The sequence below is a fragment of the Microtus oregoni genome, unplaced genomic scaffold, assembly GCF_018167655.1.
Source record: "Microtus oregoni isolate MIOR12 unplaced genomic scaffold, Mior012 000027F_ref0000203, whole genome shotgun sequence".
Lineage (NCBI taxonomy): Eukaryota > Metazoa > Chordata > Mammalia > Rodentia > Cricetidae > Microtus > Microtus oregoni.
The window spans coordinates 5309078-5325457 of NW_024543086.1; the positions used below are offsets into that span (position 1 = coordinate 5309078).

Consider the following 16380-nt stretch of genomic DNA (forward strand, 5'->3'; position numbering starts at 1 on the left):
AGGCCCAGTGCAATTAGGCGCGTAGTAGGCTTGAGTATGTGTGGACAGAATGAACAAATACGCAGAATTCTGAAGTCCGGGACAAAGACATGAGAGACGGAGCCCCCCCCCCCCCCCCCCCCCCCCCCCCCGGTCCCAGGCCTGTCTCAGTATGTTTGCTAGCCTGGCTACCTCTCCATCTAAAAGCCCCATAGCGATCCTTTCTCTTGCTACTTTTAATTCTTTTTTAGTTAGGCTGGTGATGATACACATTTCAGGAGGATCAAATGGGTCATTTCTTCTTCTCCTCATCTTCCTCTTTTTCCTCCTCCTTAGAACAGAACAGCTATGAAGAAGTCCCCTGGGCGGGCCTCCTGCTTGTGGTATTGATTAATGATAGATGTGTTATGATTGGCCCACTGAGGACAGTACCACCCCTAGGCAGGAGGACCAGGCTGAGTGAGCCATGAAGAACAAGCCAGGAGGCAGTAGCACTCCATCATGGTCTCTGCTTTGGTTCCTGCCTCAGCTTCTCTTGAGCTATACCCTGGAAGCAAGTAAATCCCTTTTCTCCCCAGAGATGCTTTCGGTCAGTGTTTTTATCCCAGCAACAGAAAGCAAACCGAGATTTGTACTAAGCAATATGTGTTCACTCCCAAGACAAAACCTGATGCTTCCCCCATCCTAATCCTTAACTAGCCCCATAAGGTAGCTCCTGTAGGAGTGGCATCCCCTAGCCCTGTGTTGTGTTCCATTATGCAGCCCTGTGGAGTGGTTCTGCCAGAGCTCACGGATGATCTCAGAGGTCTGCCCACACTGCCTCAGCCCAGGCAGTTCTTATCTTCTATGCACACTGCACTCGCCAGGAAGACACACATAGCTTGACACAGCATGTCCCTTCGCTAAGAGCAGTGACACAAGCCGCAAAAGCTGTTTCACTAGAGAGAGGCCAGCTAAAGCACAGACTTTATAAACCCAGGCTCCAGCCCTCTCCCTGTCTGGGGACCTTAGGGAGAATACTTCTGCCTACTTCACACGGAAAGACAGCATGGATGCACAGCTCCCATTGAGAAATGGCTACATGCTGGCAGCAGAACCTCTGGAAACACAGCCTCTGCCAGCTGTGACAGCAGAGCCCGGGGCTGGGTCTCAGCCTCAGCATTGTTGACATTCTCTGTCCTGAGGGCCCGCCCAGAGCAGGCTTGATGCCCACAGCCCCATTTTGTGCCAGACCGATTGCTTCTCAATATGACAACTACGAATGTTTCCAGAAATTGCCAGAGGTCCCAGGGAGACAAATTGGCCTCCCATTGTGAACCGTGGGTTTGGGGAGGAGCTCCGCAGTAAGCAGGGAGGAATGTGGAAGGCAGGGAGCTCCGGACACAACACAGAAACAGCAGTTCCTCCATCTGCCTTCCTCCTGATAAGGCCCCCCCAGAACGTGTGTGTGTGTGTGTGTGTGTGTGTGTGTGTGTGTGTGTGTGAGGAGCTGCAGAGGGAAGGATGGAAGGGAGGAAGAGGAGAGAGGGGTGGGTGTAGGGAGCATGGTAGCAGACAAAGGGAGAGTTGTATGAGGGTCCCTGGGTCTTCACATCCTGAACATTCACAAGTTCTAGCCTTGTGGGTTTCCATTCCCTCCTGCCAGAACCTTGGACACTTCTTCCTCCTTTTAGTGACCTAGGAGATGCTGAGTGGTCCCCCACCACCACTGAGAGTAGGAATGGTAATCACCTAGTCTGTTCCGTGCTCCCCTACATCCAAACACTCCCCTGCAGGTCCTGGCTACCTTGTTTTTTTTTTTTTTTATTTTGTTTGTGTTTTGTTTTTTATTTTGAGACAAGGCTTCCCCATGAAACAGCCCTGACTGTCTTAGAACTTACTTTGTACACCAGGCTAGCCTTAAACTAAAAGAGATCTGCCCGCCTCTGCCTCTCAAGGGCTGGGATTAAAGGCCACCTTGCCCAGCCTCCACCTGGCTTCTTAAATTCACTAGGGAGCATCAGCATTCACGTCTCTTTAGACACAATGTAACTAGTTGTCTCAGCCTCAAACTCTTGCTGTCACACTTTCCCCAGCACCCCAGACTGTGTCTACTCCAACAGGGAGCCAAAGTAACTCTCTCCTTTAAAAACAAAACAAAACAAAAAAAACTTTAAGATTTGACTCCTGATCACAGAGCCTCATTGGTTTTCCTGCTCTCCCCTTCACTCGTTATAGCCTTTATTCTCCACAAAGCAGATGCAAGAACCCGGTAAAAATGGGAATCAGCTCTTTTTCATGGCACCTCCTAGGTGATGAGCCCTGTTAAGATGCAGCTGTGCATCTCCTTTCCAGCTGCCAGCTGTCAGGAACTCATTGAAGTGGATGATGACTGTAAGCCCTGTACTAAACACATGGCTACAGAAGTAGCTGCTGATGCTCTGGGTGAAGAGTGGAAGGGTCACGTGGTCCGCATGGGCGGTGGGAACAACACACAAGGTTTCCTCATGAACTAAGGTGTCTTGACCCACACAGTGTGCCTGCTGTTGAGTCAGGCGCATCTTTGTTATAGACGAAGAGAACTGGAGAGAGGGAGTGTAAGTCTGTAATATTATAGATGCCAATCTGAGTGTTCTCAACTTGATTATTGTGAAAAAACGGGGGGGGGAATGTAATGGTCTGTTCTGTCCCTTTAAGAGACAAGCTCTGCCCACTCCCTCCCCTCCAAAGGGTCGGATCTTCCTTCTGCTTCCAGCCTGAGTTCTCTCTTTTCCATGTCGAAGAGGTAGTTTCTCCTCTTTTCTCACCCCCTTCCCCTTTCTCCCTGTTTCTCTATCTCTCTCTCTCTCTCTCTCTCTCTCTCTCTCTCTCTGCCTCTCTCTGCTCTTCCCCCTTCTTCCCTTTTCCTCTTTCCCCTCCATAACCCACTCACTCTGCATTGTGTGCCTATCCATCTCTGTCTCTCATCCACCGTGGCTCCTAGTGGGAGTCACCTGCCATGTCCCATCCACCTGGGACCCACAGAAGCCTCAGGTGGTGAGACCAGCTGCTCCTCTGGCCCACTGTGGTCTCCTACCCACAGGGGCCTGCTACTGCCCCTCGGGGAAAATGCACAATTTTGCCATTACAGAGAGAGAAGGATTTTTCCTTAACTGACATATGCTACTATGCCTCAGAGGTTGGGGACCAAAAGAGCTAGCAAAATCCAAAAGCTTTTCAACCTCTCTAAAGAAGGTGAGACCCATCAAAATGATAATCAGAAAGCCCTTAAACCAAGAAAGGAAGAAGCGCAGGACCAAACTACCCAAGAATCAGTGTCTTGTTATTCCATGTGTCCTGCAACACAAACACTGGCCTATTGCTCTGAAGAATCAATGCACCAAGAAAAATAAGGAGGAGGCTGCAGAATATGCTAAACTTTTGGCCAAGAGAATGAAGGAAGCCAAAGAAAACCTCCAGGAACAGATTGCCAAGAGATTTATGTAGTATGTCCTCACTGAGCGGATTCTTCTACTTCTAAGTTTGAGTCCAGCCAAAAATAAATAACAAATCTTTAAATGTAACAAGTAAATGATCAGACCTTAGGGGCGAAAACCATCATAAAGCACTTGCAAGGTAGTTGCAAGAGGACTAGGAATTCAAGGTCATCCTTGGCTATATCATCGTACAGGCCCAGCTTGGGCTATCGAGGAGTTTCTCTAAAAAGAAAGGAAACAAACTAGTATGCACAATACTTGACTCTTGGGAAGCAGAGGCAGGAAGGCCCCAAAGTTCAAGGTCAACTTGGCCTACACAGTGAATTCCAGGCTCACCATGCCTATTCAGGAATCGGTCAACTAATCAGACAGTCGGTGTAAATCTGCACAGGACATCTCTACCCCCAAAGCTGTAGGATAGCTGACTTGGTCCTCAGCGGCAAATCCAAAGCCCTGCCGTGCACAGTCCACAATCCTCCCTGTAGCTGATCTCGGTTTTCTTTTGCTATAGAGCCCCAACCCCACTGTCCTTCCATCCATACACTCACCATGCTACGCTCCCACTGCCCCAGCTTCTGGACAAGTTCAGCCTTTGCCTGAACCCCCTCTACTCGCCCCCTTTCTGCATCCTCCCCACATGGTGTCCATACAAACTTTCCTTGTTAGACCACGTCCTTCCCCCCTCCCAATCCGAAAATGACCTTTTCAAGTATTTGTGCACCTCCCTTGTACTCCTGCTTACTGAGAACTTAGGCTAGGCCCTGAGCGCTGGGCAAATAATCTACCATTGAGAGCCATCCCTAGTCTTTTCCTTCCTTCCTTCCTTCCTTCCATTTTTTTCTTTTAAATTCCATTACATTTTATTTATTGATTTTTATGGGGTATGTTGCATGTGTCCCACTGCTCCATGTGGAGGTCAGAGGACAAATTTCAGGGTTCAGTTCTCTTTGTCCCTTGTGAGTCATGAGGGTCAAACTCAGGTTGTCAAGCTCGGTGACTTCTGTCCTTATCCCATAGTCATCTTGCCAGCCCAAGTGAATACGCAGTACATGTATAGCCTTTGCTGCTCAGCATTTGTCCTGGAAACCTGAAGCGCCCGTCGTCCTCCCCAGTTCTGGAGCTCTGACTTTTATCCTGGTTCAGACTTCTCAGGCATCCCCAGCGGTAGTTTCAGAGGTCCAGTCCATTATCGTAAAGTGGAGCATGGCGGCATGCAGGCAGACAGTGGTACTACATCTTGACTCAGAGGCAACAGGAAGTCGACCCCTAGTCTTTTTATTTCATGATCAGGCTCTTGCTATATGGCCCAATTTAACCTTGAATGATTGAATTAATCTTCCTGCTTCTGGGGTTACAGGCACATATCACCACTGCTCTTTTGAAACAAGGTCTTGTTTTGCCAAGGCTGACCTTGAACTACTGATCCTCTTGCTCCCACTCCTGAGTACTGGGATTACTGACCTGTACCAACACACCTGGCTCCCCAGTACCCCCTCTTTTTGTTTTGGACAGGGTCTCACAGGGAGTCGCTGCATAGCCTAGGCTGCCCCCACCCTGCCTTCAGAACCTAGCTCTTGCCTGTCTTCACTGTGTCCTCAGGGCCTGCAGTTTGACACACACACACACACACACACACACACACACGGGACATTCAGCGTGTATTTATTGAGTAGACAAACGAATAAGCACCTTGATGGTCTCCAGAGATCTTTGGTGTTTTGGCTCTGTATGACACTGACACATTGTCACATTGTCACATCTTGCTCTGTGGAGTAAGACAGTAATATGGGTGTGAAGGAGGGGAGAAGTCATTCCAAGCAAATGAGAAGAAGTCCCAGGTCAAGGAAGCTTGGGGACTCTTTACACCTTTCCGTGTAACACTGAGAAAAGCACTTTCCTCCTGCCGGCTGTCTTTATGGCTCGTTTGTGGGGATCTGGTTGTTGCTATTACCAGCTGGCTTCCCTGGGGTAGTATATGGTCCTCTTACCCTTAGCAGGTCCACCAGGCTTGCACCTTCCCCAGCCAGGTGACCACTAGAGGGGGCTCCAACTCACAGCATCTGTCTGCAGGGCTGCCAGCTGCCTGGGACGTTTTGCTAGTTTTGCTTCTGAGGCTTTTCCTTCCTCTCTCCTCTTTCTTCCTTGCTGTCTCCACTCTTTCTTTCTGCTCTCTGCAGGGTTTTCCTCTTCTACTTGACTCCCAGCCCTTCTCCTCAATCTCTGTGGCCCAGGTAGGTTGGCCCCACCCTGTGATTAACCCTAGGGTCAGACATAGCTGGGACAGAGATACGCCACAGTGGGACCTCTCTGCCCACCAGGGAGTTCACAGTTTAATCTGAATCTCCCCAAAGCCAGAAAGCCATGATGCTTCCTGGGAAGCCTGCCCAGGAGGAACCGAAGGGAGAACTGCTCTTCTTACCCAAGGGCTCCACATTCCACTGAGTGGCTACCCCACACCTCATTTCCTGAGATTTGGAAAGCTGAGGAAAAATGGGGACAGCTCTGCCTCACTGAGGAATAAACTGAGGCTCCAGCCCAAAGTGAAATACGGTGTAAAACAGGTTGAAATCCTCATTCCGCTGTTTAATGAGCTTGGGCAGGTTGCTTAAACTCCAGGCTCAGTGTGTTAGGGCTGTGAGGGACACATGTGAATGCTTAGAGCTGAGGCTGGAGTTAGTCTCTAGACCAGGCAGCCTGCCCAGCTGAAGTGTCAGAACTGCGATAGATCCTCATCTTTGAACTCTTAGGCTGAATGTTCTCCTTGTGGGCAGAGGCCACAGAAAACAGAATGCCCCTCTGGGCTCTTCTTTTGGGGAGAGATCTTGGCACCAGCCAAAGCACAGGAATGCCTGTCCTCAGGTACATTGTATCTTTTTGTGCCATGGATTCCTCTGGGGAGGGGGCTAGCCTTCATTCTGACCAGGCCATACCTGAGAGACCCTCAAACCCAGCTCAGGTAGAAAGGAGGAAGAGGTTGGGGGAGGGCGGGAGGACTAACGGAACCCACACAGAGGAAGCTCTGCCAGCCATCTTTGACCAAGCTGCGTCACTTGCCTGGTTGATCCTACCGAAAGACTCACAGATGGAAGTAAAATGATGCATGGTGTTCCCAGATACCATGTTTCTTGCTGTTACAGAATAGGCAAAGTGAGACATGGTGGTGCACACCTATAATCCTAGTACTAAGAAGAAGGGACAAGGCCAGCCTTAGCTATATAGAAAATTTGAGGCCAGCCTGGGCTACATGAGATCATATCTCGGAAATGAAAATAAATCCCCCCTTTTTCCCACAAGGATCAAGTCTCTACTTCACTGCTACTAATTGCCATTGTATCTCTCCTTTCCTCTTTTTATTCCGTTTTTTTTTAATACAAGGACCCATTATATAGCCCAGGGTGGCCTTGAACTTAGGGTGGTCCTTCTGCCGTAGCCTCTCAAGTGCTGTAATTACTGGAGTTATAGATTGGTTGGGAACCACCATGTAGGTTCTGGGAATCAAACCCAAGACCTCCGAAAGAACAAGTGCTCTTAAATGCTAAACTTTTCTTCCTCTTATTTTTTTTCTTAAATAAAAAGAATCAGTGGGTGACAGTCTGTTCTCTCCTTCTACCATGCAGGGTCTGGGGATTGAACTCAGGTCACCAGGGTTGGTGGTGAGTGCTTTTATCTGTTGAAGCATCGTCTTTTTGCTTCTCCTTCCCAAATTTAGCCAGGGTCTCACTCTGTAGACCAAGCTGGCTTGTCTACAGGATCAAACCTATGATCCCGAGTACTTGGATTGCAGGCCTGCAGGACCACACCCAGCGCCCTTGTATTTCCTTATCCCAAAACACAAGTGGTTAATGAAGAAGAAGCCTTCCCCAGGCAGGAGGCCTCACCCTGCAAGCAGCCTTGAGCTCTGGCTTCCTGCTCTTCCAGAAGACTAGCACCATGGGTGGGGCAGGAAGGGGGTCACTGTGGCAAAGCTTTTCCACTGGCTGTTAGGCCTGGAAGTTTCTCTGGAAATGAAAGAGACGTGGACATCTCCGTTTTTACTGCTGGTGTGGTGGTTTTGATGGGTGGTGACAAGGGCAGGGTCTTCCACTTGGCTGGGGACCCAAGGCCTTTTAGGGAAGGACAAGATCCAGTAATGATTAGTTTGCTGATTAGTTTGTTTCATTATCTATGACTAGCTCTCAGGGATCCCGGCCAAGAAGTGCTACTAATGAGGGTCAACCCCGTGAACTTCCCCTACTAAGCTTGCACACATTTTCTTTCTGCTCATGATACAGCCCCTAGCTTGGGACAACAGAGAAACCTGTACGTGCCCATCTCTCCTTATGTGTCTAGGCTGACACAGTCTTCACTCATGCACACACAGGCCTGCCTGTTAAGCCAACAGGTGCATACACACATGCAAATATGCACATATACATGCTCCCATTTGATGCATGCTTTTAGACACACAGTGCACTCAGACAGCTACCCCGATGTCAAATTCTCACAGCGGTAGTTTCCAAAGGTGGCTGCCAACGAGTCTTGTATCTCTCCCACTATCTGTCAAGAAGAAAATCTTCTATCCTCCTTTTGTACATTTGTGGTGGAAGCAATGCTCTGACATTTCTGAGCCCATGCTTGAAGAAGCCTAGGAAGGAGCCATCTATGAATGAATCCAGCCATCCTGAGGCTGCCATGTTGGGAGGAAGCCCAAGCGAGTCACATGAGTCCCAAGTGCTGGGACTAAAGGTGTCTGTTTATATTTTTGAGATAGATATTGTTATGTAGTTCAGAGTGGCCTGAAACTCTTGGCAATTCTCCTGTCTTAGCCTTCCAAGTGCTGGACTACAGACATGTATCACCATGCCTACATCTAGATTACCCTCATACCATGTGAGCTTTCTCTCACAGAAGTTACTCCATAACGTGATACAGTCAGGAAGCCCTTGTAAGACTTCATTTGCCATTTAAACTTTGATCATCCAAAATTATGAGCAAAGTAGTCTTCCTTTCTTTTTAGGTTACCTAGCCTCTGTTATTTTGTTATAGCAAAAGAAAAGTAGAATAATGTACAATGCAAGAAAAACACATGGATAAACTATCAGAAAGGGCTCCAACCTTTAATGTTAGCTCTAGGTAGAACAATGAGTCTGTATACTTGAAAATCGTAGTTGGCAAGAAATAAGAGGTGAGCAGGAAAGAGAATCGACGTGGCCTCCAGTGGGTATGAGTACTGGAACTCAGTCACCTCACCTCTGTGAACCTCAACCTCCTTATCTATCAAAGGGGTTTAATAACAGCAAATGGTACACTCTGATGATCAGATGAGATATACTATCTCTGACTGCCCTGTGGACTCTGGTATCAGCCTTGGAATAGCACTTCAAATGCAAAAGCATCCTTCCTTACGTTAGAGATTCAGGACTAAGCAGAAGACAGGGTTGGGGGTGTGTGTATGGTGTTTCAGTAGACACGGTCCTTTGAATGCCCCTCAAACATTTTGACCTTTAGGTACTCCAAAGAAAGAGAAAAAATAGGACGGCCACACCTCTTCTTGGCATTCTCCATATGTTCGATCCTTTCCATAATTTTGCTGCCTGCATTACATAATTACTTGTCTTTGCTTCTGAGCTTGGAGCCATAGTAGTTCCCAATAACTAGAGGCTTAATAAGGCTAAGCCGTAATGAGTGTCCTGCAGAATTACACACCGCATTAACACCAAATGAGTTCATTAGAAATTCATTAGGTATGATTCTTGTGGCTGCCACAGGAATTAATCACGGTTAGCCAGCGGCAGGAAAGTGGGTGATGGATAATTGCAGGCAGGGTAGGAAGATCTTTTGGCATCTGACTTTGGCCCCAAGCAGTTTTTTTGTGAGAGTCCTGGATTGCTTTCCATGTGAATTTAGAGGTGAAGCTACTTGGATGTCCTTAGACCTCCTTCACCCTTCCTTCTCCTCCCTCCTGAATGTAGTAGCCACACTTGGGGTGGGATCTACAGACATGGAGTTAGGCCACCTTCTCTTTCAATGTTGATTGTAACAGGCCAACTTAGAACAATTGACTCCAAGATGGAAGTACCATGCAGGCCATAAAACCCAGCAGGTAGGCAGTACCACCTGCCAAAATAAAAACAAAGACCTAACCATTAACATTCATAGTTCTGAGACAGTCTCTAAATGTACTAACCTTGCCCCTTGCCTTTTGACTTCTGTAGTTCAGCTTCTGGCTAACGGTTCTTGTTAACTGAAGTATGTCAACCCAAGATGTGTTTTTTTGTTTGTTTGTGTTTTTTTTTTTTGTTTTTTGTTTTTTGTTGTTGTTCTTAAAAGCTCACCCAGAGAAACATTCAGGGCTACACTGGAATCTTGATTACCCAGTGTAGTGGGCCTCCAGCTAATATTGACTTTCTATTGGTTTCAACTTGACCTGTGTCCGAGCAGTCTTCTCTGGTGGGTAGTTCACAACACTGATGAGCTGGGAAGTCTTACTAATCTGGCCTGCACAGTATCAACCTGTTCTCTTCCAACACAATGCTACCATGTTCCTCAAAGAGCTGGCCTTTGAAGATCCTGCAGCCTGTGAATCTCTATGAAACTATCCATCAAGGCTCCCCCAGCCCCAACCCACATGACTCTCTCTCTCTCTCTCTCTCTCTCTCTCTCTCTCTCTCTCTCTCGACAAGGTAGCCTAGATTTACCTCTAGTTTGTTATGTAGTCAAAGATAAACTTGTGATCTTCTTGCCTCTACCTCCAGACTGCTGGGATTACAGCAGGTGCTACCACATCTAGTTAATGTGGTGCTAGGGGTTAAATCCAAGGCTCTGTGCATGCCAGGCAAGTAGTCTGCCAACTGAGCTGCCTCCCTAACCCCTCTCCCACATCTCCTTTCTTCTTCTTTTAATTTTTTTTAAGGCAGGCTCTTACTATGTAGCCCTGGTGGTCCTGTAACTCAGTACGTACACCAGATTGTGTCTGATTTCTCAGATCCGCCTGCCTCTGCCTCTTGAGTGCTGGGATTACAGGCGGGTGCCACCACTCTCAGCCCATATTTTCTTATTAGCTAGTAATATTCATTAAGTTAGACTGTCACCGGCCTATGACAGCTTAATTTACAACTTTTGACTTTGGTGCAGATATGATGTGAGTTTAGTAGAAACCATGCTTTTTTTTTTGGTACAGTGCTAGGGATTCAGACACGGCTGCAGCCATGCCAAGCATCCTTAGACTCTTCCCCTGTACAATACACATCTAGGCTCATGCTTTGAAGTTTGGTCTTTTTCGGGTCTTAGTGACCTCCATTAGCTAATGAACTGAACATCCAGTAGAAGTTCAGCCACACACACCCAATACCTCAAATAATACTGCCCGTGCTGGTGCCTAGTCTTCAGTACCGCTTTTATTGTTCTTACCATACATGCACTTTTCTTAACCCAATTGTCCAGCACTAAGACTCTGGTTGAATAAATTGTGATGTATTGTTGGGGGGACATCAAATCATACGGTGAACCCCGACTTTGCATTTTTGTTAATTAAATAAAGCTAACCCTGGGTCAGGAGGCTGAGTGAGCACTAGTTAACAGAAAGTAATCATAGGGTATCAGAGGGCATCCAGGAGAGTCAGACGCCCAGGAAGAGGCTGGGACGGATCTGGAGTGGCCTGGCTTTTTATGCTGTGGTAGAGCTCAGGGCTGCTCTCTTGGGAAGACGCCAGTAATGACAGAGGGTTAGCTAGTTGCTCCTCTGCCTGAGCTTGCAGGTTTTCACCCTAGCCTTTGAATCTCAAGTCTTATATATAAATAGAGCAATAGAGACTCAGCTAAAGCTACCTTCGTGGCAGCGACGGGGCCAGTGCCTATGGGAACAGATTTTGCCAGGCTGCAGCCTCAGTCAGTAAAAATAACTTTGGAGTTGTGATTGCTGGCTGAAATAGTAATAGATTAAGGTGCAATAATGTATCTTCACAGTGAATGGCAATGTGGCTATTGAAAACAGTGTCTTGGCCAGGCAGTGGTGGCATGCACCTTTAATCCCAGTTACTAGGGAGGCAGAGGTTGGTGGATCTCTGAGTTTGAGGGCAGGTTGGTCTACACATTGAGTTCCAGGACTACAGAGAGACACCCTGTCTCAAAAAACTAAAAGCTCGGGCTGGAGAGATGGCTCAGAGGTTAAGAGCATTGCCTGCTCTTCCAAAGGTCCTGAGTTCAATTCCCAGCAACCACATGGTGGCTCACAACCATCTGTAATGGGGTCTGGTGTCCTCTTCTGGCTTGCAGGCATACACACACAGACAGAATATTGTATACATAATAAATAAATAAATATTTAAAAAAAAACTAAAAGATCAACAAACAAACAAACAAATAAACAAACAACAACAACAGTGTCTTGGTGGTGCACTCCTGTAATCCCAGTACCCAGGATGCTGAGGCACCAAGAGGGTTTTGAGTTCAAAGCCAGCCTGGACTAAATAGTGAGATCCTATCTCAAAATAAAACACAACAACAGCAAATACTAAGCATGGTGGCACATGCCTGTAATCCCAGCACTGGGAAGACTGAGGCAGGAGGATCATGAGTTTGAATCTAGCCTCGGTATATTAGTTATTTTTCTGATCAGTGTCACAAAATACATGAGAGAAATCAATAACTTAGAATACAGTTATTCTGTCGCATGGTTTCAGAGGCCTCAGTCCATCACAGTGGAAAGAACATGAAGACGGGAGCTGTTTATTCTGCAATGACAGGAGTTTGTGACCATAGCTGCCCACAGGGAGCAAACCAGCACATAGAGAAAGGAGGCCAGGAGCAGTCGTGAATATAACCTTCAAAGACCTCTCCTCAGCGGCCTTCTTCCTCCATCCTGATTCCACGCACTTAAGATTCCAAAGCCTTCAAAATTGTGCCACAAGCTGGGGTCCAGGTATTTCAAATGCAAGCATGTGTGGGATCCATGCGGGAGAACCAGAGGTGGTAGAACTATGTTTGCCAGGCACAACATGCTGGTCCACATATGAGCTCACAGAGACTGTGACAGCATGCCCAAACCCTGTGTAAGATCAAGCCACATGCGGGTGGTGGTGGCGCATGCCTTTAATCCCAGCACTTGGGAGGCAGAGGCAGAGGCAGAGGCAGAGGCAGAGGCAGAGGCAGAGGCAGAGGCAGAGGCAGGTGAATCCCTGTGAGTTCAAGGCCAGCCTGGTCTACAAGAGCTAGTTCCAGGATGGCTAGGACTGTTACTCAGGGAAACCCTGTCTCGAAAAACAAAACAAAACAAAACAAACAAACAAAAAAAGACCCATACAAAATTTAAGCACAGAGGTCGGGAAGTGGGGCTCCAAGTCTCATCTTTAACCAAGAAGCTATTTGTAATTGGTAGCTTCTGGGAGAGAGAAAATATGTTCTCGGTAGAGTAAAACTGAGGTATCAGCTTCACTCCAGGGCAGTCCCTGTGCCCAGGAGCAGTTAGTAACACAAACCGGACTCCCTGATTTTGTTGTTTTTGGTTTGCATTTGTTTTGTTTTAAGAGAAAGAAAGGACATGAGTTTGGGTGAGCAGGGAAGTAAGGGGGGGGGATCTGGGAGCATTTGGGAGAGGGAAGAAATACAATTAAAATATATTGTGTGAAATTCTTAAGAATAAATAAAATCATTATAAAAAAGGGAGTATGTTGGGGACATTCTAGACTGAAACCATAATACTGGGCTAAGTAGTCAGTTACAGGCTATCCTGGGCTCGGTCTAAGTCTCTCCATAGTTGATTAGGGTGGCCCAGCTGGGGGGAATGTGTTGTAGTATGGAGCGGCGGGCTGTGTCCCACCACCCAGCTAGCTTTACCCGAAATAATTACACGGAAACTGTATTCTTTTAAACACTGCCTGACCCATTAGTTTTAGTTTCTTATTGGCTAGCTTTTACATATTTATCTAACCCATTTCTATTAATCTGTGTAGCCCACGAGCTGGCTTACCAGGAATGATCTTAACCTGCGTCTGTCTGGAGTGGGAGAATCATGGCGACTCCCTGACTCAGCTTCTTTCTCCCAGCATTCCGTTCTGTTTACTCCGCCTACCTAAGGGTTGGCCTATCAAATGGGTCTAGGCAGTTTCTTTATTAATAAGAAATCACTCCCACATCATTTCCCCTTTTTCTGTTTAAACAAAAAAGAAAGGCTTTAACTTTAACATAGTAAAATTACATATAGCAAAACAGTTATCAAGCAAGAATTACAGTTACAATATTTATATCTATTTTATCTTTTATCATAACTAAGGAAAACTATAACTATCTATTCATTCTTCAACTCCATCAAAGACTCCAGAAGGATATAATACTACCTAAGTAAACAAGAAATAAGAAAACTCTAGAAATGACAGAGACATCTTGCTGCCTGGACAGTCACCCAAAGTTCTTTTGTATGGTTGGGGCATCCATCTTCAGCCTTCAGACCCATAGTATCCAGCAGACATTTCCATGAAGCAGGAAATTTCAAAGACAGTTCAGTCACTATCTGCTGTGTCCTGCAGAATGTCTCGCAGACTCTTTCATGAGTCATGAACCCCAAAAGACCGTCTCACCTTTAGGCAAGTTCAGCAGTCCTCTCTCTGCGGGTTCTCTGTGTCCATTTTATGCAACAGTCCAGGCAAGAGCAGTTTCTTGCCCAAATGGCTATCCAACTCCATAAGGATCCTCTTCGATGCCCATCTTCCTCTCGAAGTAGATTGGTGCCACCAGGAACAGATATGTCTCATTGTCATGAAAAGTCCTAAGTTATTAAAATATTTTAAATGCCATATTCTGTAGCCTTTGAGAGATATGAAGAATGCCTATCTGAAATATATCTCTATATATCTAGAAAATCTAAGTAACATGACTACAAACTTTACTATCATCGATGATTATCCATTAGCAACCTATATTTCCTATTATACATTACATTTTAAAAGAACTACACAATCACAATACCTTAATCAATATCAGAAATACATATACATATAACAAAATTGACCTTAAAATCCACACCAATTCAAATTATTCATACCTATATCATTTCCCCCTTTAACTGTAAAAGAACATTTATAAACAATATTTTGGGAACATGGGCGCAGTTTTTTCTCTCCAAACTGCTTCCTGCTGAATGGGGGCGCTGTTAATCAGATCATTTAGGGTGTAACCTGTGTGCCAGGTTTATCTCAGTTGCCAGTTGAGTGAAGTAATTTTTTGAGGGTGTTCACAGGAACTTTTCGGGAGGTCGTGGTCTATCATACCATATCGGGATAGATGCAATCCACAGGGTCTGGTCCTCTGTGAAAACAAAAGAAGACCCTTTCCAAAGCATCATATCCTTAGACCCAAATTCTGAAGTCATACCCTCATGATATCCGTTTTGGTTCCACTTGGCAGCCCATAGAATGAAATGTCTCTCTGTACTTAGCTCCTTCATAGTCAAAAATTTTAAAGAAAACACAATGTACATAATCCAGACTTTCTGTGAATTTTCCATTTTTACGTGGCTTATTTTTCTTTATTTCTTTTAATCTCTTAGCTATCTGTACTCTGTCTCTTTAAAGACTTTACCTTTTTTTTTTAACCATTAATTTTATTCTCTATATTCTTTTTCTTCTCTCTCTCAAGCCTACGTACATTCATCCAACAGTGTGGTCTTTTATGTCTGAATCGGTTTTATTGTGAATCTGTAACATTTTTTTTACTATCCAGGAGCATTTCTTAAAATGTTAAGCACTACTTAAAAACTTAAGTTGCACCATGTACGGGTAATACGGTACTGCCTGTTTCCTGCCCATATGAAACCTTAACTGCGCTGTTTTTATGGTAATTACGGTAGTTCCTGCCTGAGACCAGCACAGTTCAGCATGGCAGAGCTGAGCCAAGCCGCTCCTGCCTCAGAGCCATTTGGTGCCCCTGAGCCACACACAGTTCCAGGCACACAGCAGTCCACATTGCCATCAAGCAAGCCGTAGAGCTTTACTCCAAATGCTCCATTCAAAAGCTCTGTCTCCCGCAGGAGCCAGACAGAGATCGCAATGGCGGCACAGCCCAGAAAGTCGACATTTTAAAACAGCCAGTTTTTTCCTGCTGCTGAGTCAGGACAATTTCTTTGCGGCACGCAACCCACAAACAGCAAAAAGCTGTCTTAAATTCTCTCTCTCTCCTTTTTAAGCCCTCTCAGGTTTTACGTGGAGTTCATTAGCACGTTGGGTGCCACTCTGTTGAAATAAGAGCAGTGGGCTGTGTCCCGCCACCCGGCTAGCTTTACCCGAAATAATTACACGGAAACTGTATTCTTTTAAACACTGCCTGACCCATTAGTTTTAGTTTCTTATTGGCTAGCTTTTACATATTTATCTAACCCATTTCTATTAATCTGTGTAGCCCACGAGCTGGCTTACCAGGAATGATCTTAACCTGCGTCTGTCTGGAGTGGGAGAATCATGGCGACTCCCTGACTCAGCTTCTTTCTCCCAGCATTCCGTTCTGTTTACTCCGCCTACCTAAGGGTTGGCCTATCAAATGGGTCTAGGCAGTTTCTTTATTAATAAGAAATCACTCCCACATCAGGAATGTAGTTAGAAGGTTGCTGGGAAGATGAGGTTTGCTCCACATCAGTTGTTATGAGCAAGGAGAGTGGGGTCAACTCTGCTAAAAGGAATGACAGCTGAGCTATGCAGAGTCCTCCTGAGCTTCTTGAGCTGTGGAAGTAGCTCAACTGGTAGAGTGCGTGTTGCCTGGGGTGCATGAAGCCGGGAGTTCAATCCCAGCACCAGTCTGAGTGTTATGGCTCCTGCACTGGGGAGATGGAGACAGAAGTTTAAGGTCATCATCACCTAGGAGATTGAGGCTAGCTAGACTACTTGAGATCTCTTCCCCACAATCCCCATTCCCAAAAGAGAAAAAGGAGAAATCTTTTTTTTTTATATTTATTTATTTTTTTATGTATACAATAGTCTAT

The 16380-nt window shown here is 46.1% G+C and overlaps 1 pseudogene; it reads left to right on the forward strand.

The window, feature by feature from the left end:
• Positions 1–2288: 2288 nt before the first annotated feature.
• LOC121463979 lies at positions 2289–3444 on the forward strand (annotated as a pseudogene).
• The last annotated feature ends 12936 nt before the right edge of the window (positions 3445–16380 follow it).